We start from the raw sequence: 27282 nt of genomic DNA, 5'->3' as shown, positions 1-27282 counted from the left end.
CCCTTTTCAGAGGACTGTTTCCAGATCTTCAAAGTCACGCTCTTCCTTAAGACTGGTCTGTCAGAGAATCTCCTGCGACCTGCCACTCCTCATTTCCCACATCTCTCTTCGCAGACACTCTCGCCTTCCCCTCACTCATCTGAAATCAGTAGGGTGCATTAACCCAAGGTGTGAGAACGTCTAGGGGGCAAACAAAGAAACTCTCTGGGAAGTGACACTCAGGGAGCACCACAGGACGGTGAAGCCAGACAGGCAGCAGTGAAGACACTGGAGAGGACGGGACCTTTCTCACCAGGTGGAAGCGGCTCCTGCGACGTTGTCCACCTCCCGAAAACCACGTACTACTTATGCATCTTAGAGTTCAGAAGTGAGATGACAGTTGGATGCATATTTACAGGTTTATTGTGGTTGAAAAACAAAGTCAGGTATTTTTTTTCCTCACCTAATTTAGAGTATTGGTTTCACCATTAACAACTGGCTTTGCCAACTAAGTTCTTTGGCAGATATCTTTTCTCTAAATTAAATAAGTTAAATTTGCCACTCCTGGGGCTGGCCCCATGGCCCAGTGGTTAAGTTCGATGTGCTCTGCTTTGGTGGCCTAGGTTTGGATCCCAGGCGTGGACCTACACCATTCCTCAGTGGCCAGGCTGTAACCGTGGCCCACATACCAAATAGAGGAAGATTGGCGTAAATGTTAACTCAGGGTGAATCTTCCTCAAGCAAAAAGAGAAAGATTGGCAAGATATGTTAGCTCAGGGCCAATCTTCCTCAACTAAAAAAAAAAAAATTTGCCAGTCTAATGTTTTGATGAAAAATATTTAACACACAAATACAATATATAATTTGCTAGAACTTATAATCGTGTTTAATATAAAACTTCAGTTAACAACTGAGAAATAAAATTTTCCAAAATTATTTTAGGAGGTACTCAAGCAAAAGCATTAAATACCTCTAGATTAGCAAAATATGTTCACCCGGACTAAACCACTATGTCCAAGGCAAGCTGGCCAAACCTGGTTTTTCCTTTTCATACTCTTTAACACCTCATGACCTTAAGACCACAACACTGTGATTGACGAGGAGACTGAGCCTATATAAAAGCAATCACTAATTTCTTGTTTTGACATGTGAGAGAGAAGAGAGAATACAAGTGTACTAGGTACTTAAAAAGTGGTAGTTTGATATTCAAGGGAAAAGGAATAAAAATCATGAACTTTACTTGTTTTATAATTCTGCATCGTATTAATATCAAACTTTTATAGTATTCTACAGGTAATAAAATGTCTCCTATATATTTATTTCATTTTATTCTTATACTGTTTGAGGGGATGTTTTTGTCTTAGGTTATCTAAAAGCAAAGCCTGAGATGGAGATTCTTTTCAAATAATTTGTTGAAAAAGCACCCTCAGGAGAAGCAGGAGTGAGGAAAGCAGAACAGGACAGGAAATAAAAACTCAGCTGGAAAGAGGTCTCAGCTGGTCATTAGCTTCAGTCTAATCCCACTGAAAGCCCTGAGCGCCAACCGCACTGCAGAGCTGGCCCGCTGGATGCAAGGGGCTGTCCCACTGTGCCCATCAAGCATGGCCAAGACCTCCCGGGACAGACAAGGATTCCTCTTTGACCGACACTCTGGGGCAACTCTCTGGAGAAGAGGCCCTTGTCAGTCAACACTCAGCCGACGGGGCAAGGGAGCTCCGGATGGCAAGTGGGTGCTGGGAGGGGCTCCAACAACATCTCCAGTTTTCTGCTTTAGAAATGAGGAAGCCAAGGCTCAGAATGGTTAAGTAGCTTGCTCTGGGTTTCTACAGGCCATAGGTGATGGGCTTATGGCATAAGTTCAGGTCTTGTGACAGTAAAGCCAGCTGGGGAGGTTCAAGTCTTTCCCATGCCACTCCATTTCCTGTCCAGTGTACGGTCTACGGAGCTGAACCACCTGACGTGAACTTGGACTCTGACACTTACTGGCTATGTCCTTGGGCAGATATCTTTTGGATATATGACCTTAGGCAGGTTATTTAACATTTGTGAGTCTCAACTTCTTAATCTGAAAAATGTGAACAATAATACCTCCCATGGTATTCTGATAATTAAAAAAAACATGTAAAGCACCGATCGTTGTGACTGACTTAGTGTATATGCTCCAAAATATCCATTTCCTGTACTTTTCTCTTTTACCTGTGAATGTACACATTAAAGCAGTGTAGAGAATATATTGGACAACACATAAATACTAACACATGTCACTAAGAGGGAACGTTATCAAACTGATTAGATTTTCTAGAAAGTCCTTCTAGTCCAAGTTACCAACACAAAAGCTTTAAAATTGACTTCTACAATTTGGTGACCACCTTCTTCCCTTGTTTGAATCTGTATAATTAAAAAAATAATGCTATTAAATTATAACATAACATACAGAAGGTGAAAAAGTCATAAGTGTATAGTTTAATGAGCTATTGCAAAGTACACACACTTGCGTAACCACGACAGACACAAGAAACGTATCATTACCAGCAGCCCAGAATCACCTCCTCTCCATCTCGGATCCCCTCCCAATTGTTTATCCTTTCCTTCCCCCTAAAGTAACCACTCTCAGGGCTTATAATACCATGGATAAATTTTTGCCAATGGAATCAAACACTATTAGACTGATATCTCTGCCTTCTTTTGCTCAGCTTATCTGTTTTTTGTGTGTAATTCTGTTTTTTTTATTTTCATCGTGGAATGGCATTACTATGTATGTATATTTATTTAAATATTTTACTGTTGGTGAACATTGCGGTTGTTTCCAGTTTGGGACTATTACCAATTATACTGCGGCGAATATTACTGAACTTTTCATTTGGTGCATATGTGTTGTTTTTTGGGGGTATAAAAGGTAGGCGTTAAGTTGCAGAATTATAAAGTATGTCTGTGATCGACCCGAGTCAGTACTGGCGAGCAGCTTCCCACAGTGGCTGTAAAGATGGACGCTCCACGCCCCAGCAACTTAGAGCAACTCTTCTTGCTCCATATCCCCGCCAACACTGGGTTTTCTGTGTTGTTCTGTTTTTACCATTCTGGTGGTGTACCACTGCATACCTGCCAAAACTGTTTTTACCTTCCATTTCCCTGATGTCTAAAGATATTGAGCACCTTTTCATATGTCTTTTGGCTATTTTGATTTTGTGTGTGTGTGAATGACTTTTGAAGTTTATTGTCATATTTCTATTGGATTGTCTTTTTCCTACTGATCTTTGGAACTTCTCTCCATATTTTGGATACCAGTCCTCTGTTGGTTGTCTTGCCCCCTATTCTGGAACTTGCTTTTCCTCTCTTAATGGTGTCTTTTGATACAGAGAAATTAGTAATTTAAGGTAGTCCAATTTGTCAATCTTTTCCCTTATGGTCAGCACATTTTATGTTTTCAGAATTTTTTCTTTCTTCTTCGTCTTCTTTTTTGGTGAGGAAGATTGGCCCTGAGCTATCCTCTGTTGCCAATCTTCCTCTTTTTGCTTGAAGAAGATTGTTGCTGAGCAAATATCTGTGCCAATCATCTTCCATTTTTTTGGATGTGGGATGCTGCCACAGCATAGTTTGATGAGCAGTGTGTAGGTCTGAACCCGAAAATCCCAGGCTGCCAAAGAGGAGCACATAAACCTAACCACTATGCCACCAGGCTGACCCCAAGAAATCTTGATTACCCCACATTTATGAAGATATTTTCTATGTTATCTTCTAGATGCTTTATTCTTTTACATTTCACATTTTGTTATCTAATCCATCTGGAATTGATTTTTATTTATTGTGTGAAGTACTGGTAAAGCTTTATTTTTTCCATATGGATATCTAATTAACATAACTCTACTTATTGGAAAGACTGTCCCTATGCCACTGTTGTGCTGTGCCACATTAGACACACATCAAGTATTCCTATCTAGTCAGGTCTACTTCTGAACACTGTACTCTGACCCGTGAGTCTGTTCGTCTGTCCTTGCGCCAATACTGTACTTTCTTTACTACAGTAGCTATTGAAGAGGGCAGGTCGCCCCAATTTGTTCTTCTTTCAAAGTTTCCTTGGGTATTTGCATTTCAAGATATATTTCTACAATAAATTCGCTGGGACTTTAATTAGGATTGCATTTGATTTTTAGATTAATTTCAGGAAATCTTTATAGCATTGAGTCTTTCAACCCGTGAACATGGTATATTTCTCCATTTATTCAGGTCCTTAATTTCCATCAATATTTTGAAGGAAGAGGCATTGTACATATTTCCTTAGATTTTTTAAAACTAGATTTTTGAAATTTTGGTAACCGTGTCTACTTTGGAGGAAGAATTAACCAACGTGGGATATGCCTCTGATATTCCTAAAGCCCAAAGTCAGGCTCGTGTGATTGCACACAGGTGTGAAGCAATAAGGCTACTGTGAATGTGCTCATTTCCTGGGATTTAGGATTTTAATTTTCTATAGCAATAACTTCGATGAATTACAAGTCGGTATTAATTCAGTATTATGAAAGTTTCCCAGAGAAATGGTTATATGAAGAACATTTCACATATTCAATATATTTTAGGTAAGAATTTATTCATGCAATAAATTGTGTCTGCAACTTAGTATAAGGAAAATATTCATTTTTGTAATGAATGATATACTACCTATATTAGTCAGGGTCACTTCAGGAAATAGGTAGAAAACTTAATTTGAGTATCTTGAAGAAAGTTTAATCAGGAAACTCTTTACAATGGTGTAGGTAGGATGTGTGCTCTACCATGAAGCTAGTAACAGCAAAGCATTATCACCACTCCTCCTCCTGAAATGACAAGAAGAGGGAGCAATTACCAAACCCTGAGAGAGTGGGCTCCCTGAAGCTCCTGGGTCCTTCAGAGCAGACAGAAACCCCACAGGAGTGGAGTTTTTGCTTATTATTCTCCTTCCAGTGATCCCATTGACCCAACCCAATCAAAAGCCAAAGATCAAGAGAATATTTGATGCAGTTCATACATTCCAGCTTCCAGGAAATTCAGCCCAAAGCAGAGAAGGATATAGAATGGCTCCAGAGGGCCCAACAGAAGACATCCAACATATTACTTTACTAAATCAAGAAAAACTTTAAAATCCTATTTTTCTTGACTTCTAGGAAGCTAAACTATTAAGCAGTCAATTTCCTCTCTAATAGTACATCTAGAGCTCTTGTGTACATCTCACCTTCTGCCGGGAAGTGCATGCTGGTGGTGTACCACTGAGGGTGCCTTCACCCATCTGTGCCCATCACCCTGGATTGTTGGCTAATAGTAATTCATCCTTGCCCCTTCTCCAGAGAATCGCTCTTGGCCAGTAGGCAGCTTCTCGCTTAGGGGGCTGACTCCCGCTCTTCCTTCCCTCCAGAAGTCGACCTTTGATAGACTGACACGACTGGCCAGTGCACCATAATGTGGGACTAACTCTGCGGTGCAATTTGTGCTTAGAAGTTTCCCCAAGGAATCAGACTGAACCTAGCCATCTTGCTCACTCCTTTGTTTTCCGTTCAATTACCTTTCAAAGCCTGAGGTCCTTGTCTGTCCCCTTTTCTGTATCGCAGTCCCTTCACAACAGGTCCCCAAGGGGAGCAGCACCGCGGCTGCTCAGCCCTCCCCCTCGCCACCTAGAACTCCAGGAAGCAAAGACTCTCAGTTTCTTAACAGTAAGGTATAGATCCTCTAAATCCTTTCGAGTAAATGCCTCTTTTCTTTCATTTAAATCAATTCCTAAATAAGACATTACTTGAGTAGAGAAAAATATATAAAATGTAACCACATTTATTGAATAATGTAAAAGTCACAAACAGAAAAAACATTATCCAATTAAAAAGATAGAACTCAGTTGTAACCATACCGTCAGAAATATCTAACAAATATGGTTAATTTTATATGTATAGGGAGAAAAACTTTAAATGAAGGGAGAAGAGAATTTAGGCTTGGAAGATGCTGTGGCTTGTGGACGAGGTGAGGATGACCGACTACGGCCATGATCAGGAGGCGTGGAACACACATGGCAAGATCAAGTTTCTTTTTCAACCGTTAAGAAATAAATTATGAGAGTCAAAAAATTGAGATAATAAAAGAAGCACCCATGCAGCCCACATTAAGCCTAAGAAATAAATTGTTATAAAAACAATGGAAGCGTCCTGTGAGCTCTCCCAGACCGCATTCCCCTGAATTTGGTATCACTCTTCTGAGCGTTTTCTATTTCTACTACATATGTATGAATTCCATAAAAATGTAGTGTTATTTTACATATTTTATTTTTTATTTTTGAGGAAGTTTAGCCCTGAGCTAACTGCTGCCAATCCTCCTCTTCTTGCTGAGGAAGACTGGCCCTGAGCTAACATCCATGCCCATCTTCCTCTACTTTATATGTGGGACGCCTATCACAGCATGCCTTTTGCCAAGCAGTGCCATGTCCGTACCCAGGATCCGAACCAGCGAACCCCTGGCTGCCGAGAAGTGGAAGGTGCACACTTAACCGCTGGGCCACCCGGCCGGCCCCTAATTTTACATATTTTAAAAATTATAGAAATGCTATTATACTCTATATTCTTTAGCAGCTTGATTTTCAATATTGTTTTTATTTATTCATGTTCATATATTTAGTTTTAATTCTTCCATTTTAACAACTATATAGTTTCTTTGGTTGTTGTATGAATAAATAGATGTTTATCTAGAGTACCATTAACAGACATTTAATTTTCTTTTGCTTTTTTTTTTGGTGAGGAAGTTTGGCCCTGAGCTAACATCTGTGCCAATCTTCCTCTATTTTGTACATGGAACACCGCCACAGCATGGCTTGATGAGCAGTGTACAGGTTGCCCACCTTTTTTTGCTATGAAAATGAATGCAACTATGAGCATTTAGCAAGCCTCTCTCTGTGTACATATGCGAAGAGTGTATATCTAGCAGTAGAATCACTGGGCTGAAAGGTACACATGTCTTGGGGGCTGGCCCCATGGCTGAGTAGTTAAATTCACCCACTCCGTTTCAGTGGTCCAGGTTTTTGCCGCTTCAGATCCTGGGCCCAGACATGGCACCGCTCAACAGGCCATGCCAAGTAGGTGTCCGAGATAGCACAACCAGGAGGCCCTACAACTAGAATATACAACTATATACTGGGGGGACTTTGGGGAGAAGAAGAAAAATAAATTAAAAAAAAAAAGATTGGCAACAGATGTGAGCTCAGGTGGCAGTCTAAAAAAAACAGGTATGCAAATTATCAACTTTATTTGATATTCCAAATTGCTTGTTGATCTGGCTGAACTAATCTACACTCTACCAGGCGTATGTGATCTTCATTAACACTTTAAAATTTACCCAATCAGATGCATTTGAAAGAGTATCTCATTCTGTTTCCAAATTGCATCTTTCTGAGTAAATGTGAAGTTTAGCATCTTTTAGTATGCTTACTGGCCATTTGGTTTCCTTTTGGGTAAACTGTTTGTCATATCTCTGGTGGTTTTGTACTGTATCAACTTGGTTAGGCTAGACCTATGCTTCCCAGAATCCCCTTCCCTGTATGGTTCTAATTAGAGGCGGCTAAAGAGACATTTGCATGAGATATGGAGGGTAGAAGTGAAGCGGCTGCCATTTTGCTTTGAAGATTATCATGATTCGATATGGTGAGAAACAGATGCAGAAATGTCCATGGTTTCCACCTTGTCCTTTCTTTTCTCCACTGTGTTAAGCTCTTCTTCATGATGGTTGACCCTGATGACCAGTCATGATGCAAAGCTTCCCACCAGATCCAGAAGCAACAGACTTCCATAGGCCTCTCTATCAACACTCCTTTGTGTTCCCACCCCAGAGGCTGGAAGCACCTGGCTTCAGGAGCACTAGTTAACGACTTGTCTCTGATTCTCCAATTTCTCTCTTTGGAATTTTGGTTCCTCAGTTTTTCCTACAATTGTATAAGTTCTTGTTACTATAAATTTCTTAGACCAAACAAAACAGAAAACTTTTAAAACTTGAAGCAATTGTGGAGCTCATAAGGTCGTGAGAACTTAATAGGCTGAGATCTAGTGAGAAGAGGGACTGAAATGAGTCCAACATCTGACATAGCTTTTTCCTCAAAGAGTTTGCCAAATCATAAGCACCTATCCAGATTCCAAGAAGATGAATGCAATAGGAGCAGAGTGAAGGGTAAACCAGGTGGAAAGTGACCAAAAGGCCAAGAAACCATGCAAAACTTTTGGCAGTTTCATAGAACTGGGATGGAGAGAGAGGGAGGTAAGGAGAAAAATGTTAGAGTCTGACGCTCTCCAAGGAGAAGCAGCCCCTGGCTTCAATTAGATGACTGAAGAGGTACTCTTCATGTGTGATTGCTAACCAGTAAGAGAACAGAATTTGCAAAACTGAAGCCCATCTTCAAATCCATTTAAACCTAGACTGTATAAAGGTAATCTGCCCCATATTCCTTAATTGATAGCAGTAGAAGTAAATCTTTTATAGAAAAAGGTAGCATCATTCTACTCCTTAAATTATTCCTAAAATTTTTATCCTGCTTTCAATAAAATTACCATATTCATTGTACTGTGCTATTTTACATAGGGGACTTGAGCATTTGTAGATTTTGTTATCCACAGGGGTCCCCTGAACCAACCCTCTAGGAGTACTGAGGGACGACTGTATACATTCGATAAAAATACTGTATAAGAATAAAATGTATACCTATAAAACATTCAAATGAACAGAAACTATAGAAAAAACAAACAGTGAAAACAAACCCATAGCAAATGCATATATTGGCGTTTCAGACAGGGGCTTTAAAATGTGTGATTGAGATATTTAAGAAAGTTGAAGAATTTTACCAGAAAATTAAAATTCATAAAAAGAAGTATAAAGGAAATTTTGTAAGTGAAATATACAATAATTATATTTTAGAACTTAGAGGAGTTAAAAGCTGATTAGTACAGATGAAAGGAGGATTAGTGAACTGAAGCAGCAAGAGAAAAAATGTGGAAAAACACAGAAAAGAGACATATGGATACTTGGTGAAAAGTAATAACATATGTGTAATTGATGGTGCAAAAGGAGAAGAGAGAAAATTGGGAGAGAATCAATATTTGAAGAGACAATAGCTGAAAAATTAGCAAAATTGATGAAAAATCTATAGCTATTTAAGAAGCACGACAGACACAAAGCTGGATAAATACAAAGTATTCTATCACATGTAGAAACATCATAGTAATCTTCTCAAAACTCAAGGGAAAACACTCTTAAAATCAGCCAATTTTTCTTTTCTTTTTTTGCGATTTGAGCCATTTTATTGCTCTGCTCCCAGAGGCCACCTTCTGTTGCATTAGGGTCATGGACCAGGAGCTGAGCAGGCAGCAGCAGTGACAACTGGCTTAGTTGGTTGAGGGCTTGACCCACTTGACACTGAGGATGAGGTGGTCACAGCCACAGCTGGACATGTCAGCAAGGGCACTTGAGGTGTCCTCATAGCTGTGAAATCTGATGACGGCAAAGCCCTTGGACTGGCCAGTGGTCTTGTCCTTTGCCAGGTAGATGCATAAGATGGAGCCAAAGGACTGGAAGAGCTCCTGCAGGTCAGTATCATGAGTGTCCTCTGACAGGGTGGAAACGAAGATGATGGCATTGTCATCAACTGTGTGATTGGGCTGTGTGGACTTCCCACAGTGGCTGGCCCTGACCCGCAGGCTCATGGCACATACTTCCCTGTCTTGTTTTGGGCTGTATACATAGGGTCCAACTGTTTGGGCAACTTTGCCTTCTTGCCAGTGGACAGTCCCACCTTCTCGGCCAGCTCCTTTTGCACGGGCCACAGTGTATCCTTGTGTGGGGCAACGAGTCCTCCAGTTGTTGCCTTGCAGATGCGGCAGAACTCAACCTTCTGGCCCTTGAGCTTGTTCATCGGGTCCTCCTGGCAGTTCAAATCCTCTTTGATGAACAGTCACGGGCACATCACCACTGACTGTGCTGGTGGCCACATTGGTCAAACTTTGAGTTCCCAAACTTCTTCCAGTTCTTCCTCCTTGAAATGGCCTTTGAGCTCTTCTAGATCTCAATTCTGAAGCTGTGGACAATGCATAACTATGTGTGGTGATGGATGTTAATTAGACTTACTGTGATGATCATTTTGCAATATATACATATATTGATCATTATGTTGTACACCTGAACCTAATATAATGTTGTTATACATCAATTATATCTCAATCAAAAAAATCATCCAATTAACAAAACAGAAGATAATTTAAAATGTAATTTAAGAAGTTGAGTCTACAATTTACACAGAAATGCAAAGGGCTGAAAATCACCAAGACATTCTTGAAGGGAAGAACAAAGCAGGAGGATTTATTTTCATGGATATCGAGACTTGTAAAGCCATAGTAATTTAGACAGTGAGGTATTGGTTCAAGAAAAGTCAAATAATCAACTTGAACAGATGAAGGAGCCCATAAATGACCTTTACATCTGTGAACACAATGTATGACAAAAGTGTCGCTAAAGAGACATGAAGAAAAGATGTCTTTTTAATAAATAGTAATGGATCAACTGAGTATGAATATGGGGATAAAAAGAACTTTGACACCTACCTCACACTGGATACAAAAGTTAATTCCACATAGTCTACAGATATTAATGTGAAAGCAACACCAGTAAACTTCTAGGAAAACATAGGAAAATCTCTTGAGGACTTCGAGTGTAGAGAAATATCTTTTAAAACAGGACACAAAAAATATTGACAAGTAGCACTACATTAAAATGCTGTTCGTCAAAAGATTCTATTGAGAGAGTAACACAAAGAGTGGAGACGGTATTTGCTACGATTATGACTAGTAAGAAAAATATACATAAACCAATAGAAAAATGGGTGAGAGATGTCAACTGGCATTTTACAAATTTAGAGTAACCAAATGGCCCATGCACATATGACAAAGGTCTCCACCACGCTAATCACCAGGGAAATTCAAATTGTAAATATGAGATTCCTCTATGGGTAGCAGAATGGTTTAAAATGATAAAGTCTCATAAAGCCTTGTAATGGAGAGGATGTGAAGTGAGAGGCTCTGTCACACACGGTTGAGAAAGGGGAGAAAGGGCTGGTAGAAGGACTCTGGAAAAACATTTAGCATTATCTACAAAACTTGAATGTACATATTCTTGAAGAGCAGCAGTTTCACATCTGGGTTAATACTCAGTAGAATGCATTAAAAGACCTTTTAAAAAATGTTCTTGACAGCCTCATTTTGTTTTAGTCAATGGAAACAACTCAAATGTCTGCTAGGCATAGAATGGGTGAAATCTGATATATTCATACAGCAAAATAACTTTAAAAAGAAAATATTTGTGGGCAATCTTTCGGCTACCACCTGAAATCCAGCCCCAGGCTGGAGCTGGGCTGTGAATCGCCCTGCTTGCACTGGGGCGCGACTTTGCTCAAGGGGCCGCGGGGCAGCTCTGCTTCCACTAGGCTGTAGAGGCTGGGAAGAGCCATGCTTCCACCTTGACAAGAGAAAAGGCAGGTAAACTACAGAGTCATGACTCCCCTCACACCCACCGTAGAGCTGAGATTGAGGGCAGCCCAGTAGCCGGAAATCTGAGGAACGCCAGGTCCTTCAGGGAGAGACAGCGGGGAGCAGCGAAAGGGCTGCTCTCTGTAGTTCTGGCTGCTGCACGGGGAGTAGTGGGAGTTCCCTCCCTCAGGCAAAAACCTGATCACTGCTGAGCTGGCCCGGGCAGGTTCCTTCTTTCAAAACTTGAGGTCGCTACAAATTTTTCTCTTTTTCATCTCTCTTCAAAAGATAGGTTTTTAAAAATATTTTTTTTCACAGAATCTATCATTGTTATAAGAAAAAGGGTCAGTCCAATACAAGCAACTCTAGCACTATTAGACACTTGCAGTTAAATTTTTATCTTGATCTTATATCAAACAACGCTGCTAAACTTTCTCGTTATTTCAGTAATTTTTTGGCATGCTTTGTGAAAAAATGTATAATGCATAATATCTGAGAAGTAGAACAGTTGTAGTTTCTCCTTTTTAGTCTGTATGTCTTAGTTTTTAACCTTTTTATACTATATTGGCTAGAACTTTTGGAAAAAGATGTAAAAATAATAACTGAAAGCACGTGTCCTTGTCCCTGACTTTAAAAAAAATTCTAAGTTTTCATTATTCAATATTATGTATGGAGCAAAATTTGGTAGATATTTTTATTAAGTTATGGAAATTTCCTTCTATTCCTAGTTTGCTAAGAGTTTGCTTATTTGTTGTGTATCACATTTAAGAGTATTGAATTTCATTAATGTTTCATTTCACAACTTCCCGAGAAGTTTTGTTTCCCCTCAACTTTAATACAATGTCTTTTTATTCTAGAAAGTCTTTCTTTACAGAAGTCTTTGAAGACCTAAAGTGAAGTATTCAGCAGGAAGGATAAAAAGACGAGTGTGACAGGCAACTTTTCACACAAGTCAGTTCCCCCAGAACTGATCTTCAAAATGCAGACTTCCCTCTCTTCAGTGTTTTGGAGGCGTGCTGGACCCGGGCAGCGTGCCTTTAGGCAGAAAAGGGCTGCGTTCCTCCAAGGGCGCTTGCTTCTTTCTTGACCTGCTGCAACCTCTGTAAACTAACTGACTAATTCTGTCAGAAGACACAGGAAGGTAAATTCCCAGATTCCTTCAAGTCTCTTAATGGCCTGGGCTTTCCACTGCACTTCAACAATATTCTCAGATTCATCTACACTGCTTGATTTTTTTTTTCATTATAAATTTTATTTTTGAAACAAATAAGTTTTATAGTTTATTTTTGCAGCCTTCAATTCCCACTCCTCGTGTTTATTATAAAGTTTAATAGAAAGGCTTTTTGTTGTTGTTTTTTTAAACCAAAAGTTGACTAGCTAATTCTTTTAGCAAATATTGTTTGCTCACCTACTATGAAAAGCACAGTTTAGTTGTGATAATGTAGTGCTAAATCAGTCAAACTATCCCTAGCATTGCTGGTTTTTTTTTTTTCTTTTTTTTTGCTGAGGAAGATTTTCCCTGAGCTAACATCCATGCCAATCTTCCTCTATTTTTAAGTATGTGGGGCACCAGCACAGCGTTGCTGCTAACAGAGCAGTGTAGGTATGAGCTGGGAACTGAACCTGGGCCACTGAAGTGGAGTGCACCAAACTTAACCACCTGGCCACTAGGGCTGGCCCAACTCAGTGCTCAGTGGTGCCTTTTTTTTTCCTTTTGGCCCCCTTTACCCATTTCTCCACTATCCCCCATCCCTGGGAACCTCCAACCTGTTCTCTGTATCTAGGAGTTTATGTATTTTTTTTAGATTTCACATATAAGACAGATCATATGATATTTGTTGTTCTCTGTTGGACTTATTTCACTTAGCATAATGTCTTCAGGGTCCATCCAGGTTGTCGCAAATGGCAAGATTTCATTCTTTTTGATGGCTGAATAATATTCCATTGTGGTGTGATTTAAAAAAATGGACAATTTTTTTATCCATTCATCCATTGTTGGGCACTTAGGTTGTTAGCATACCTTGGCTATTGTAAATAACAAGGCAATGGACTTCAGGGTGCATGTATCTTTTTGAGTTGATGTTTTCATTTTCTTTGGATAAATACCCAGAAATAGAATTGTGGATCATATGGTAGTTCTATTTTTAGTTTTTTGGGGAACCTCTATACTGTTTTTCATAGTGGCTGCACCACTTTCCATTCCCACTAACAGTGCACAAAGGTTCTCTTTTCTCCACATCCTTGCCAACACTGGTTATTTCTTGTCTTTTTGATAATAGCCATCCTAACAGGTGTGAGGTGATACCTCATTGTGCTTTTGATTTGCATTTCCCTGATGGTTAGTGATGTTGAGCACCTTTTCATGTACCTTTGAGCCATCTGTATGTCTTCTTTGGAAAAATGTCTATTCAGATCTTCTGCCCACTTTTTAATGGGATTTTTTTTTTTTTGCTATTGAGTTGCATGAGTTCTTTATAAATCTTGAATAATTAATCCCTTATCAGATATACAATTTGCTAATATTTTCTCCTATTCAGTGGGTTTTGTTTCATTTTGTTGATGGTTTCTTTAGCAGTGCAGAAGCATTTTAACATGATATAGTACCACTTATGTATCTCTGCTTTTTGTGTCAGATTCAAAAAATCATCACTAAGACCTACGTCAAGGAGCTTACTGCCTATGTTCCCTTCTAGGAGATTTGTGGTTACAGGTCTTATATTCAGGTCTTTAACCCATTTTGAGTCAATTTTTCTGTATGGTGTAAGACAGTGGTTGTTTCATTCTTTTGCATGTGGCTGTCCTGTTTTCCCAACACCATTTATTGAAGAGACTATCCTTTCCTGATGGTATATTCTTGGCTCCTTTGTCATAAATTAATTGACTGTATATGCATGAATCTATTTCCAGGTTCTCTATTCTGTTCCATTGTTCTGTGTTTCTGTGCCATGTCCGTGCCCAGGATCCAAAGTGGTGAAATCCTGCTCCGCCAAAATGGAGCACACAAACCTAAGCACTTGGCCATTGGGCCAGCCCTTCTGTGTTTCTGTTTTTATACCAATAACATACTGCTTTAATTACCATAGCTTTGTAATATAGTTTGAATTCAAGGAGTGTGATGCCTCCAGCTTCGTTTTTCTTTTACAAGATTGCTTTGACACAATCAGTGTTTTTTGTGGTTCCATACAAATTTTAGGATTATTTCTTCTATTTCTTTGAAAAATGTCATTGGAATTTTGGGAGGGATTGCATTGACTCACCAAGAAAAAAAGAGAGAAAGCTCAGATAAATAAAATCAGAAATGAAAGAGGAGAAATTAAAATGAGCATATCAGAAATACAAAAGATTATAAGAGAATACTATGAAAAGCTATACACAAACAAACTGGATAATCTAGAAGAAATGGATAAATTCTTAGAATTATACAACCTTTCAAAACTGGATCAAGAAGAAACAGAGAATTTGAATAGATCAATCACAAGTAAGGAGATCGAAACCACAATAAAAAACCTCCCCCAAAATGAAAGTCCAGGACCAGATGGCTTCCCTGGTGGATTCTACCAAACATTCAAAGAAGACTTAACGTCCATCCTTCTCAAACTCTTCCAAAGAATTGAAGAGGAGAGGAAGCTTCCTAACTCATTCTACAAGGCCAACATTAGCCTGATACCAAAACCAGACAAGGACAACACAGAAAAAGCAAATGACAGGCCCATGTCACTGATGAACATTGATGTAAAAATCCTCAACAAAATACTAGCAAATCAAATACAACAATGCATTAAAAAGATCATACATCGTGACCAAATGGGATTTATTCCACGGATGCAGGGATGGTTCAGCCTCTGCAAATAGATCAATGTGATACACCCCATTAAGGAAATGAAGAATAAAAATCACATGATCATCTCAATGGATGCAGAGAAAGCATTTGACAAGATACAGCATCTAATTATGACAAAAACTCTGAACAAAATGGGTATAGAAGGAAAGTACCTCAACATAGTAAAGGCCATATATGACAAACCCACAGCTAATATCATTCTCAATGGAGAAAAACTGAAATCAGTTCCTCTAAGACAAGGATGCCCACTTTCACCACTCTTATTTAACATAGTATTGGAAGTCTTAGCCAGTGCCATCAGGCAAGTAAAAGAAATAAAAGGGATCCAAATTGGAAAGGAAGAAGTCAAACTGTCACTATTTGCAGATGACATGATTTTATATACAGAAAACTCTAAAGAATCCACCAAAAAACTTTTAGAAATAATAAATGAATACAGCAAAGTTGCAGGATGCAAAATCAACATACAAAAATCAGTTGCATTTATATACAATAACAACGAAGTAGCAGAAAGAGAAATTAATAGTACAATCCCATCTACAATTGCAACAAAAAAATAAAATGCCCTGGAATAAATTTAACCAAAGAGATAAAATATCTGTACACTGAAAACTACAAAACATTGTTGAAAGAAATTGAAGAAGACACAAAGAAATGGAAAGATATTCTGTGCTCTTGGATTGGAAGAATTAACACAGTTAAAATGTCCATACTTACTAAAGAAATATACAGATTTAATGCAATCTCTATCGAAGTTCCAACAACATTTTTTACAAAAATAGAATAAAGAATCCTAAAATTTATTTGGAACAACAAAAGACCCCAAATAGTCAAAGGAATCTTGCGAAAAAAGAACAAAGCTGGAGTTATCACACTCCCTGATTTCAAAATATACTACAAAGCTCTAGTAACCAAAATACTGTGGTATGGGCACAAAAACAGACACACAGATCAATGGACAGGATCGAGAGCCCAGAAATAAACCCACACGTCTATGGACAGCTAATTTTCAACAAGGGAGCCAAGAAAATACAATGGACAAAGGAAAATTTCTTAATAAATTGTGGTGGGAAAACTGGAAAGCCACATGCAAAAGAATACAATAGACCATTATCTTACATCAAGCACCAAAATTAACTCAAAATGGATTAAAGATTTGACTGTAAGACCTGAAACCATGAAACTTCTAGTAGAAAACATAGGTAGTTCACTCCATGACATTGGTCTTAGCAGCATATTTTCAAGTACCATGTCTGGCCAGGCAAGGGGAATAATAGAAAAAATAAACAAATAGGACTACACCAAACTAAAAAGCTTCTGTACAGCAAAGGAAACCATCAACAAATGAAAAGACAACTTAACAATTGGGAGAAGATATTTGCAAATCATATATCTGATGAAGAGTTAATATCCAAAGTATATAAAGAACTCATGCATCTCAACAAGAAAACAACTAGCAATGCAATTTAAAAAATGAGCAAAAGATCTAAACAGACATTTCACCAAAGAAGATATACAGATGGCCAACAGGCACATGAAAAAATGTTCAAGATCATTAACTATCAGGGAAATACAAATCAAAACTACAGTGAGATATCACCTCACTCCCATCAGAATGGCTTTAATTAACAAGACAGGAAACAACAAGTGTTGGAGAGGGTGTGGAGAGAAGGGAAAGCTTGTTCACTGCTGGTGGCAGTGCAAACTGGTGCAGCCGCTATGGAAAACAGTAGGGAGATTCCTCAAAAAATTAAGAATAGATCCACCATACAATCTAGCTATTCCACTGCTGGATATTTATCCAAAGAATGTGAAAACACAAATGCATAAAGATACATGCACCCCTATGTTCATTGCAGTGTTATTCACAACAGCCAAGAAGTAGTAGCAACCTAGGTGTCCATCAAGGGAGGAATGGATAAGGAAGATGTGGTGTTTGTATACAATGGAATACTACTCAGCCATAAAAGAGGATGAACTCTGGCCATTTGTGACAACAGGGATGGAACTTGAGGGTATTATGCTAAGCAAAATAAGTCAGAGGGAGAAAGTCAAATACTGTATCATCTCACTCATATATAGAAGATAAAAACAACAACAAACAAACCTACAGAGACAAAGATTGGATTGATGGTTGCCAGATGGGAAGAGGGAAGAGAGGAGGGTGAAAGGGGTGATTAGGCACATGTGTGTGGATTGTAATTAGTCTTTGGGTGGTGAACATGATGTAATCTACACAGAAATTGAAATATAATGATGTACACCTGAAATGTTTATAATATTATAAACCAATGTTATTGCAAAAAAAGTCTTACTAGAGAATTGGACTAAGCAAAAAAAAATTATTCCTAGGTATTTTATTTTTTTTGATGCAATTATAAATGAGATTGTTTTCTTTATTTCTTTTTCTGATAGTTTGTTACTGGTGCATAGAAATGCAATATATTTTTGTGTATTGAGTTTATATCCTGCAACTTTGCTGAATTCATTGATTAGTTCTAACAGTTTTTTGATGAAGTCTTTAGAGTTTTCTATATATCATATCATGTAATCTGCAAATGGTGACAGTTTTAATTCATTCTTTCCAATTTGGATGATTTTCCCCCTTTTTCTTGCCTAATTTCTCTGGCTAGGACTTCCAACACTATGTTGAATAATAGTGGCAAGAGTGATTATCCTTGTCCTGTTTCTGGTCTTGGAGGAAATGCTTTCAGCTTTTCATTAGTGAATATGATGTTAGCTGTGGGCTTGTCATATATGGCCTTTATTATTTTGAGGTAATTTCTCTCTATACTCACTTTATTGAGAGTTTTTATCACAAATGATGTTGAATTCTTTCAAAGGCTTTTTCTGCATCTATTGAGATGTTCATGTGACTTTCATCCTTTATTTTGTTAATGTAGTGTATCACATTGACTAAGTTGTGGATGTTGAACCTTGCTTGCATTGCTGATATAAATCTCACTTGATCATTGTGCATGATCCTTTTAATGTATTGTTGAATTTGGTAATAAGAGACAAAGATAGGTGTTACATAATGACAAGGGGTCAATCCAACAAGAGGAGATAACATTTGTAAATATTTATGCACCCAACTTAGGAGCACCTAATATATAAAGCAAGTATTATCAGACCTACAGGGAGAAATAGACAGCACTATAATAACAGTAGGAGATTTTAATACCCCACTTGCTTTAACAGATAGATCACTTGAACAGAAAATCAATAAGGAAACATCAGCCTTAAATGACACATTAGACTAGATGGACTTAACAGGCATATTCAGAACAGTCCATCCAAAAGCAACAGAACACACATTCCTCTCAAGTGTAATATTTTATAGGATAGATCATATATTAGGCCACAGAATGTCTTAATAAATTTAAGAGGATTGATAACACATCTTTTCCAACCACAATGGTACGAAACTGGAAATCAATTACACAAAGAAAACTGGAAAATTCACAAATATGTGGAGATTAAGCAACATGTTACTGAACAACCAATGGGTCAAAGAAGAAATCAAAAGAGAAATTGAAAAATACCTTCAGACAAACAAAAATGGAAATATAACATACCTAAACTTACGGGATTCAACAAAAGCACTTTCTATGAGGGAAGTTCACAGCAATAAATGCCCACCTCAAGCAACAAAAAAAAATCTCAAATGAACAACCTAACTTTACACCTCAAGGAACTAGAAAAAGAAGAACAAAGCCCAAATTTAGTAGAATGAAGGAAATAAAAACTAGAGTAGAAATAAATGAAATAGAGACTAAAAAGACAATAGGGAAGATCAATGAAACTAAGAGCTGGTTCTTTTCAAAGATAAACAAAATTGACAAAACTTTAGCTAGATTCACCAAGAAAAAAAGAGAGAGGACTCAAATAAATAAAATCAGAAATGAAAGAGGAGATCTTACAACTGATACCACAGAAATATAAAGACTCATAAGAGACTTCTAGAGAAGTTTTGAATACAGAAGAGGCGAGAATCCTGGAAGAATTAGAGCAGTGGTTTTTCCAAGTGTGGTCCACAAGTCAGCAGCAGCAGCAGCAGCTGGGAACTTGTTAGAAATAAATATTTGGTCCCCCTACCCCAGCCCTATTGAATCATACACTCTATAAGTGGGATCCAGAAACCAGTGTTTTAATCTCCAAGTGATTGTAATGTCCACTAGAGTTTGAAAACCACTGCATTAGAGACAGGTCCATTTATCGAAGGGCAGGCAATGTTTTGGAGTAGTGCTTCTCAAACACTGCTTCTCAAATGTGACATGGATAGGAATTGTAGGTTTCGGGTGGGACTGAAGAGTCTCCATTTCTAAGAAGCCCTGGGTAATGCTGTTGCTGCTGCTGCTGTTTTGTAGACCACGTTTTATTTCAAGGCCACTGATAAAAGTCTAGGGAGAAACCATATAAGGAGGTGCCAAGAAAAACAGGCTAAACAGATGATTTTGACAAGTTTAGCCCCAAACTGAGGGAGACGGACGAGACTTGGCTTTATTGGGAATCTTGATAGTTGACACAAGGTAAGGCCTTACCCTGAGTCCATTTTAAGAAAGGTGTTCTGACATGAAAGGTTAGTAAGTAAAGAAAAGAGTGTAAAGCTTTAAACTTATGCCAGGTTAGGTTGTATGGTTTCAGACTGCATGATATACTATATGTCAATTCTGTATAGTAATTTTTGGAAGAAATAGATGTACACTTGAACTTTCCAGAAGCTATACTAAGAAGACACAGTGGGGCAAAGTGTACCTATAAAGGACAGGAAGGAAGCAGGCCTAAGTCATGCTGATGGAGCCCAGCTTAGAAAGCCTACAGTTAGGAGACTGCTGTGTGACCTTGGGCACATTACCTAGTATCTCTGTTCCTCTGTTTTATCATATCTAAAATGTGAATAAAAATGAAATCTATCTTACAGAATTCTTGTGAAGCTTAAATGAATGGAGTTTTGCAAGGCACCCAAAAGAATGCCTAGCACGTAACAAAACTCAATAAACAATATCTTCTTCATCGTCTGTATCTTTGTCTTCACTTTTTAATTTTCATCATTATTATTACATCTGCCACATTCATCTTTCCAACTGAAGAAGTAATAAGGCTGAAGAAATTATAAACTTATCAGGACAATAAAAAGTTCGGTGGTAGAGAACAAATTAAGGTGATTGAGAAAGAGTTCTTTGACAAAGGGGAACATTAACCACAGTAACAAATCCTTATGACAAATATTTTCATTTTCACATAATGAAACTGAAAATCCCCTTATTTTATGACTAGCTCCGAAAGGAAAAATACTTAATATGAAGCTATTGTTATTAGAGTTACCTTCAGAAATGTCAAGGTAGCAATATTTTCATGATACGTAAGAGAAATAGGTCCCAGCATTGGTTCGCTTTCCTTTGGCTTTTCTGAGGTCACTCTTGGGGCAGACTTCATGTCCCGTCAATCCTTTGAAGTGGTGAGCTGCCAGAGAAAACGAACAGTTCCTCTGGGGACCATATCTCTGTTTTTTTTTTCTTTTTCTTTTCATTGTTTCAAGCAAAGTCATGAATATATTAGTCTGCTGAGGGAAAGAATTGGTAAAACGCTTTCTGCAACCATCTCTCAGAATATGAGACTGTTTTGGGATAAGAGTCAGAGGAAGAGAGTTTTTTCCTAAAATTTTGTACTGATCATTCAATATATTCCCATGATTATTTATTTAGTATTGGAGTAAATGGATTCCATTTCTGAGAATATAGATTTATTGCCACAAAATAAAACTTAGGATTTCTTTTTGGTTTTTATTTATTGATCTTAAATTATGTGCTCTATTTAGAAAACACTTACTATCTAAAAATGACAAGCTAATTTAAAATACCTTAATGCGCGTGCCTGTGGCTCTACTGTCGCTTTCTCTTCCCCTTTCTCTCCCTCTTTCTCTGTCACACACACATGCAATATTATTGATTATTCTCGGCAGTAATTTTGATCTGCATAAATTTTCAGGTGTTTTCAACACACTACACATACCAATTCTCAGTAAAATAAAATAAAATTTAAAAATCCCTGAAAAAATATAAATCAATTAGGATTTTTCAGGCTTTACTAACTTCTCCAAAAAACATGCCTTTAAAAATGATTTTCAGTATTTAATGTTTTAAAGAATTGTAACTATTTGATTCATAATTAGGAAGAATTTCCATATGGCCCTCAATGATTGCAGTGCAGGGTAATAACGCAAACAAATCTGTTTTCCCCAAGCAGAACTGTTGTCTTACCCAGTGGTTCAAACAGCCAGTGATATTTAACTTGTATGCTTCAGGTAGCAATAAAACAAATAAATGGCCCTCTCAAAAGTTACACCCTGCATTGTATAAATATTCCTCTTTAGCACCTTGTAACCTGCCTAGCCACAAAGTATTAGGGCCTGCCTAGCCACAAAGTAAGTCCTCTCCATATTGAGGTCGAGGCGACTTCATTGATTTTCCTCACATCACAGTGAAATAGTCTGTGTCAACAAATTAAGTGACAGTATTTAATTAAGATTTCCAAAGCGTCTTATTATCAATTACTATGTAACATAGCCAACAGTAGCGAATGTAATGGATCTTCCTAAATGAATTAATTAGCTTGTACTTCAAAAGTTATTCGGGAGTGGAGTAGTGACCAAAGAATCTGCTCTGGTGGGTCAGCATTTATCCAGCCGACGTACAAAGCACCCAGAAGTTTGGCAGAGGCATTTTGAGAGACTCCTAGCCACCTGGCTGCGTGAAGGAGGCTGGGTCCCCCGTCTGTCAGTCACACAGCAGTGTCAGCAGAAGTCAGCCGGCAAAGCTCCAAGCCCGGAAACGCCGGCATTGTTCTTTCCAAAGGGAGGCTGATGAGAGGGCAGGTGTTCGGGAGAGTCTCCACGTGGATGACAACAGTGCAATCTGAGGCCAAAAAAAAAAAAAAAAGAAAGAGGGGTAATATCCTGCCTGTAGTGTTGCAACCCACTTTTTTTTTTTAACTGCAGTTTACTCATGGAAATAAACATACAAACCTCCCATTCTGAAAGAAGAACAAAGTGAAGCCCTTTACCATCTCTTCCTTTGGTAATTAATAAATAAATCAGCTATAAATAAAATGGTTTAAACTTCTCAGAATATAGGTGGAAAAACAAAAAGAATGTCTTGCCCCTAGAACTGACTTTTGAATTATACATATTTTGTTTAGACTTGATATAGATGGCTTTTGATCTACAAATAAATAAGGTGCTACTTAGAGTAATAATACTATTCCAGAATATTGAGAACACATGCTATTTTATATGCCTACAATAAGATCAAATGACCTATGCCTTTAAGAAATCATTGAAAATGGGAGAATGAAAGTGTGTGGTTCTTAAGTCAGCAGGCCCAGGTTGGTCACTAGTCTTCAAGCTTAATATCCACCTGCAGGCTTAGGCTCAGTAGTGCCCCAGACTCCACTTGACAATGAGGGCTGTTACTCCTCCGCTTGGTAACCTGCTTGTGTCACGCTCCAGACCTGACAGCGGGGCTTCTGATTGTCCCTGAGCACCCTATCTGCTTGACACTTCTCGCCTCCTAGCTGGGCAGGACTGACATCACCAGGGATTGTAGGAGGCCTCTGGACTGTCACCAGCTTCAGGGTTGGATTCATATTTTTGCTTCATTTTTTTCTTCTAAAATGTCCCTCACTTTCCAGCTGCCTCGGGAATGCATTTAAAAAATTTTCAAAATATTTTGCCCATAATTTTTAGAAGTTTTGTGATGGATGAAACTGTTAGCTTTTTTGTTAACATGTTAGCTTGCTTGTAAGGAGATTGTAAAATCTGAGAGTCTTCACAGTTCATATGTATATTTTATATGATTATTTGTTTTCACCTCATCTTTTTAGATTACCTGACCAACTATTGCTCCTAATCTATCAGGTCAGAGTGTTGTTCTATATTCACTATGGTAGTGTGAGGCCCTTCCTTCCTTCTTTCCTCCCTCCCTCCCTCCCTTCCTTCCTTCCCTCCTTCCTTTTTAAATCTTTCGTTTTCTCATGGGAGTGAGAAGGCATTCAGGATGCTTCAAGCACTTCAGTAATACTCCGCTCCACTCACCCCCATTTCACAACACACCTTTAGGCTAGGAGAGAGCTCATTTAGTTGTTTATTAGTTCCTGTTTGACAGCTTCTAGCCACTTTTCCATTCCTGAACCCTAACTTCAAATATTTCTCCAAAATCAGTTATTAAAACAGACATTGTTAATGCCCACCACTCGTGGCAATTTATTTTTTAAATTTGTTTGGGAAGATTTTTATCCTTCCAGAGGTGGAGACTCTTTTTTAAAGGAACTTCTGTAAAGAGCTCTTTTTTAGTTTTTTTTTTTTTAAAGATTGTCACCTGAGCTGACATCTGTTGCCAATCTTCCTTTCCCTTTGTTCTTTCTTCTTCTTCTCCCCAAAGCCCCCCTCCCCCCCCCGGCCCCCCCCCCCCCCCCCCCCCCCCCCCCCGCCCCCAGAACATAGTTGCAAGTCCTTCTGGTTGTGCTAGGTGGAGACTTTAATTGCAATCGTGTAATTATTAGGTTGTTGAAGATGAGACATTGTGGAGAAAACAAGAAGAATGAGTAAAATATACATTTTGAAATTGAAAAGCCCAATTGTATTAGAGGACTTAGATTATATCTTTGAAAACTCTGTGAGAATGGACACAAGTAGGGAGCACTTTTATGTACTAACCTGTGTATCTTCAGCTCTTGTGTCAATCACATTTCGACTGTGCTTTGCCATTTTGCGACTTTTTATACCCAAATCACCTTTGAAAGACTTCCTGGAAAATGACTTATTTTGAGAGGACATTTGGCTTAAAAAAAAGATATCTTTTGAGAAATACACATTAAATACACATTACATTAAAATCTAGTCTTCTGGGGCCATAATCTTTATTTTCTCTCATTTCCCTCACCTCCAATACTTTTTTCTGTCTACTGTTGTATTTTATCAAGATTCTCTTAATCCGTCTTCTCAAGTAACCACATTCCTTCTTTCTCTGGGAAGTTTCACACTGTTTCCAGAAAACTTTATTTTTCCTTGCCTACTCTATAAATTTCTAAGAGACAACCACGTGCTCAGGAAGTGGAGGGAGGTTTCCCGCTGTGACTGTGAGGGTGCCCACGGAGAGCCAGGGAGCACGAGTGCTGACGAGCGGATCCAGTCTAACTTATGAAAGTAAGAAGGGGTGGAGAGAAGACAAGCTCAGCCTTAAATTATGCAAAAAAGGGTGGAAATATGGAAAATCTTTTTTTAATTGATAACCTTTATTTTTTAGAGCAGCTTTAAGTTCACAGAATATGGAGCAGAAAGTACAGCGAGTCCCCATTTACCTCCTGTACAGCACACATACACAATCTCCCCCACTATCAACATCCCCTACAGGGCGGCGTATTTGTTATGTCTGTGAACCTACGCTGACACACATCATCACCCAAAGTCCATAGTTTACATTAGGGTTCAGTCTTGGTGTTGTACATTCTATGGGTTTGGACAAATGTATAATGTTATGCATCCGTCATTAGAGTATCATGCAGAATGGTTTCCCCACCTTAAAAATCCTCTGTCTTCTTTCTGTCAACTCTTCTTCTCCCAACCCCTGTCAACCACTGATCCTTTTAATGTTTTCATAGTTTTGCCTTTTCCAGAATGTCACAAAGCTGGAATCATACAGCCTTTTCAGATTGGCTTCTTTCACTTAGTAATATGCATTAAGTTTCCTTGATGTCTTTTCATGGCTAGATAGCTCTTTTTTTTTAGCACGAAATAATATCCTATTGTTTAAATATACCACAGTTTATCTATTTAGCTACTAAAGGACATCTTGGTTACTGCTAAGTTTGGCAATTATGAATAAAGCTGCTATGAACATCTGTGTGCAGGTTTGGTGTGGGCATTAGTTTTCAACTCATTTGGGTAAATACCAAGGAATGTGATTGCTGGCTCATATGGTAAAAGAATATTTAGTTTTGTAAGAAACTGCCAAACTGTCTTCCAAAATGACTGTACATTTTCCCTCCCACCAAGAATGAATGAGAGTCCCTGTTGTCCACATCCTCGCCAGCATTTGGTGTTGTCAGAGTTTTGGATTTGGCCATTGTAATAGGTACGTAGTGGTATCTCATTGTTGTTTTAATTTACAAACCCCTAGTAATGTATCATGTGGAACATCTTTTCATATGCTTATTTGCTATCTGTATGTCTTTGGTGAGGTGTCTCTTCAGATTTTTGCCCATGTTATTTGTTTTCTTCTTGGTGAATTTTAAGAGTTCTTTGCATATTTTAGATAACAGTACTTTATTAGATTTCTCTTTGCAGTTATTTTCTCCCAATCTGTGGCTTGTCTGCTCATTCTCTTGACATTGTCTTTCACAGAGTAGCAGTTTTTAATTTGATGAGTCCAGCTTATCTGTTATTTCTTTCCTGGGTCGTGCCTTCAGTGTTGTATCTAAAAAGTCATCACCAAACTCAAGGTCTTCAAGATTATTCCCTATGTTATCTTCTAGGAGTTTTATAATTTTGACTTTACATTTAGGTCTATGATGCATTTTGGGTTAGTTTTTGTGAAGTGCATAAGATCTGTTTCTAGATTTATTTATTTTTTGCATGTGGATGTAGAGTTATTCCAGCATAATCTGTTGAAAAGATGATCTTTTCTCTATTTTGCTGCCCTGGATCCTTTGTCAAAGATCAGTTGACTATATTTATGAGGGTCTATTCCTGGGCTCTCCATTCTGTTCTATTAATCTATTTGTCTATTCTTTCACTTATATCACACTGTCTTCATTATAGTATCTTTAAAATAAGACTTGAATTTGGGTAGTGTCAGTCCTCAGACTTTGTTCTTCTACTTCAATATTGAGTTGGCTATTCTGGATCTTTTGCCTCTACATTAAATTTTGGAATCAGTTTGCCAACATCCATGAAATAACTTGCTTGGATTTCAGTTGGGATTGTATTGAATCTATGTATCAAGTTGGGAAGAGCTGAAATCTTGACCATATTGTGTCTTTCTGTCCATGAACATGGGATATCTCTCCATTTATTTAGTTCTTCTTTGACATCTTTCATCAGAATTTTGTAGGTTTTGTCATATAGATTTTGTACATATTTTATTAGTTTTATACCTAAGTATTTCATTCTTTTGGGTGCTAATATAAACGGCAATCTGCTTTTTATTTCAAATTCTGCTGTTCATTGCTGATATATAAGAAATTAATTTACTTTTATGTATTACCATCCTGCAACCTTGCTATAATTGTTTATTAGATCCAGACTTTTTTTGTTGATTTTTAAAGATTTTTTACATAATTTGGTCATGTCATCTGCAAACAAAGAGTTTTATTTCTTCCTTCCCAATCTGTATAACTTTAATTTCCTTTTTTTTTTCTTTTGGTCCTTTTTCAATGGCTAGTACTACCAGTATAATATTGACAAGCATTGGTAAAAGGAGACATCATCTTTGTCTTATTCCTGATCTTAGTGGGAAAGCTCCAGTTTCTCACCATTAAGAGTGATGCTGTCGATTTTTGGAGATAGAGTTATTTATGAAGTTTAGAAAGTTCCCCTCTATTTGTAGTTTGCTGAGTTTTTTTAATCACAAATGGATGTTGGATTTTGTCAAATGCTTTTCTTCATCTGTTGATATGATCATGTGACTCTTCTTCATTAGCCTATTGAGGGACGGATGATATTAATTGATGTTTGAATGTTGAAACAGCCTTGTGTACCTGGGATAAATTCCACTTGGTTATGGTGTATAGATTTTTATATACATTGTTAGACTGTTTGCTGATATTTTGTTGAGAATTTTTGCATCTGTATCCATGAGATACATTGGTCTGGATTTTTTTTTTCTTGTAATGCCTTTGTGTGGTTTTGGAATTAAGGTAATCCTGGCTTCATGGAAAGAGTTAGGAAGTATC

General features: G+C 38.0%; 1 pseudogene; it reads right to left on the bottom strand.

The window, feature by feature from the left end:
- Positions 1-8902: 8902 nt before the first annotated feature.
- Positions 8903-24097, bottom strand: LOC100067565 (eukaryotic translation initiation factor 3 subunit G pseudogene; annotated as a pseudogene).
- Positions 24098-27282: the final 3185 nt, after the last annotated feature.

This window comes from Equus caballus, chromosome 3 (genome assembly GCF_041296265.1).
Source record: "Equus caballus isolate H_3958 breed thoroughbred chromosome 3, TB-T2T, whole genome shotgun sequence".
Taxonomy (NCBI): domain Eukaryota; kingdom Metazoa; phylum Chordata; class Mammalia; order Perissodactyla; family Equidae; genus Equus; species Equus caballus.
Note: the sequence above shows the minus strand (reverse complement) of the source record. Positions and strands in the feature narration are given on the sequence as shown.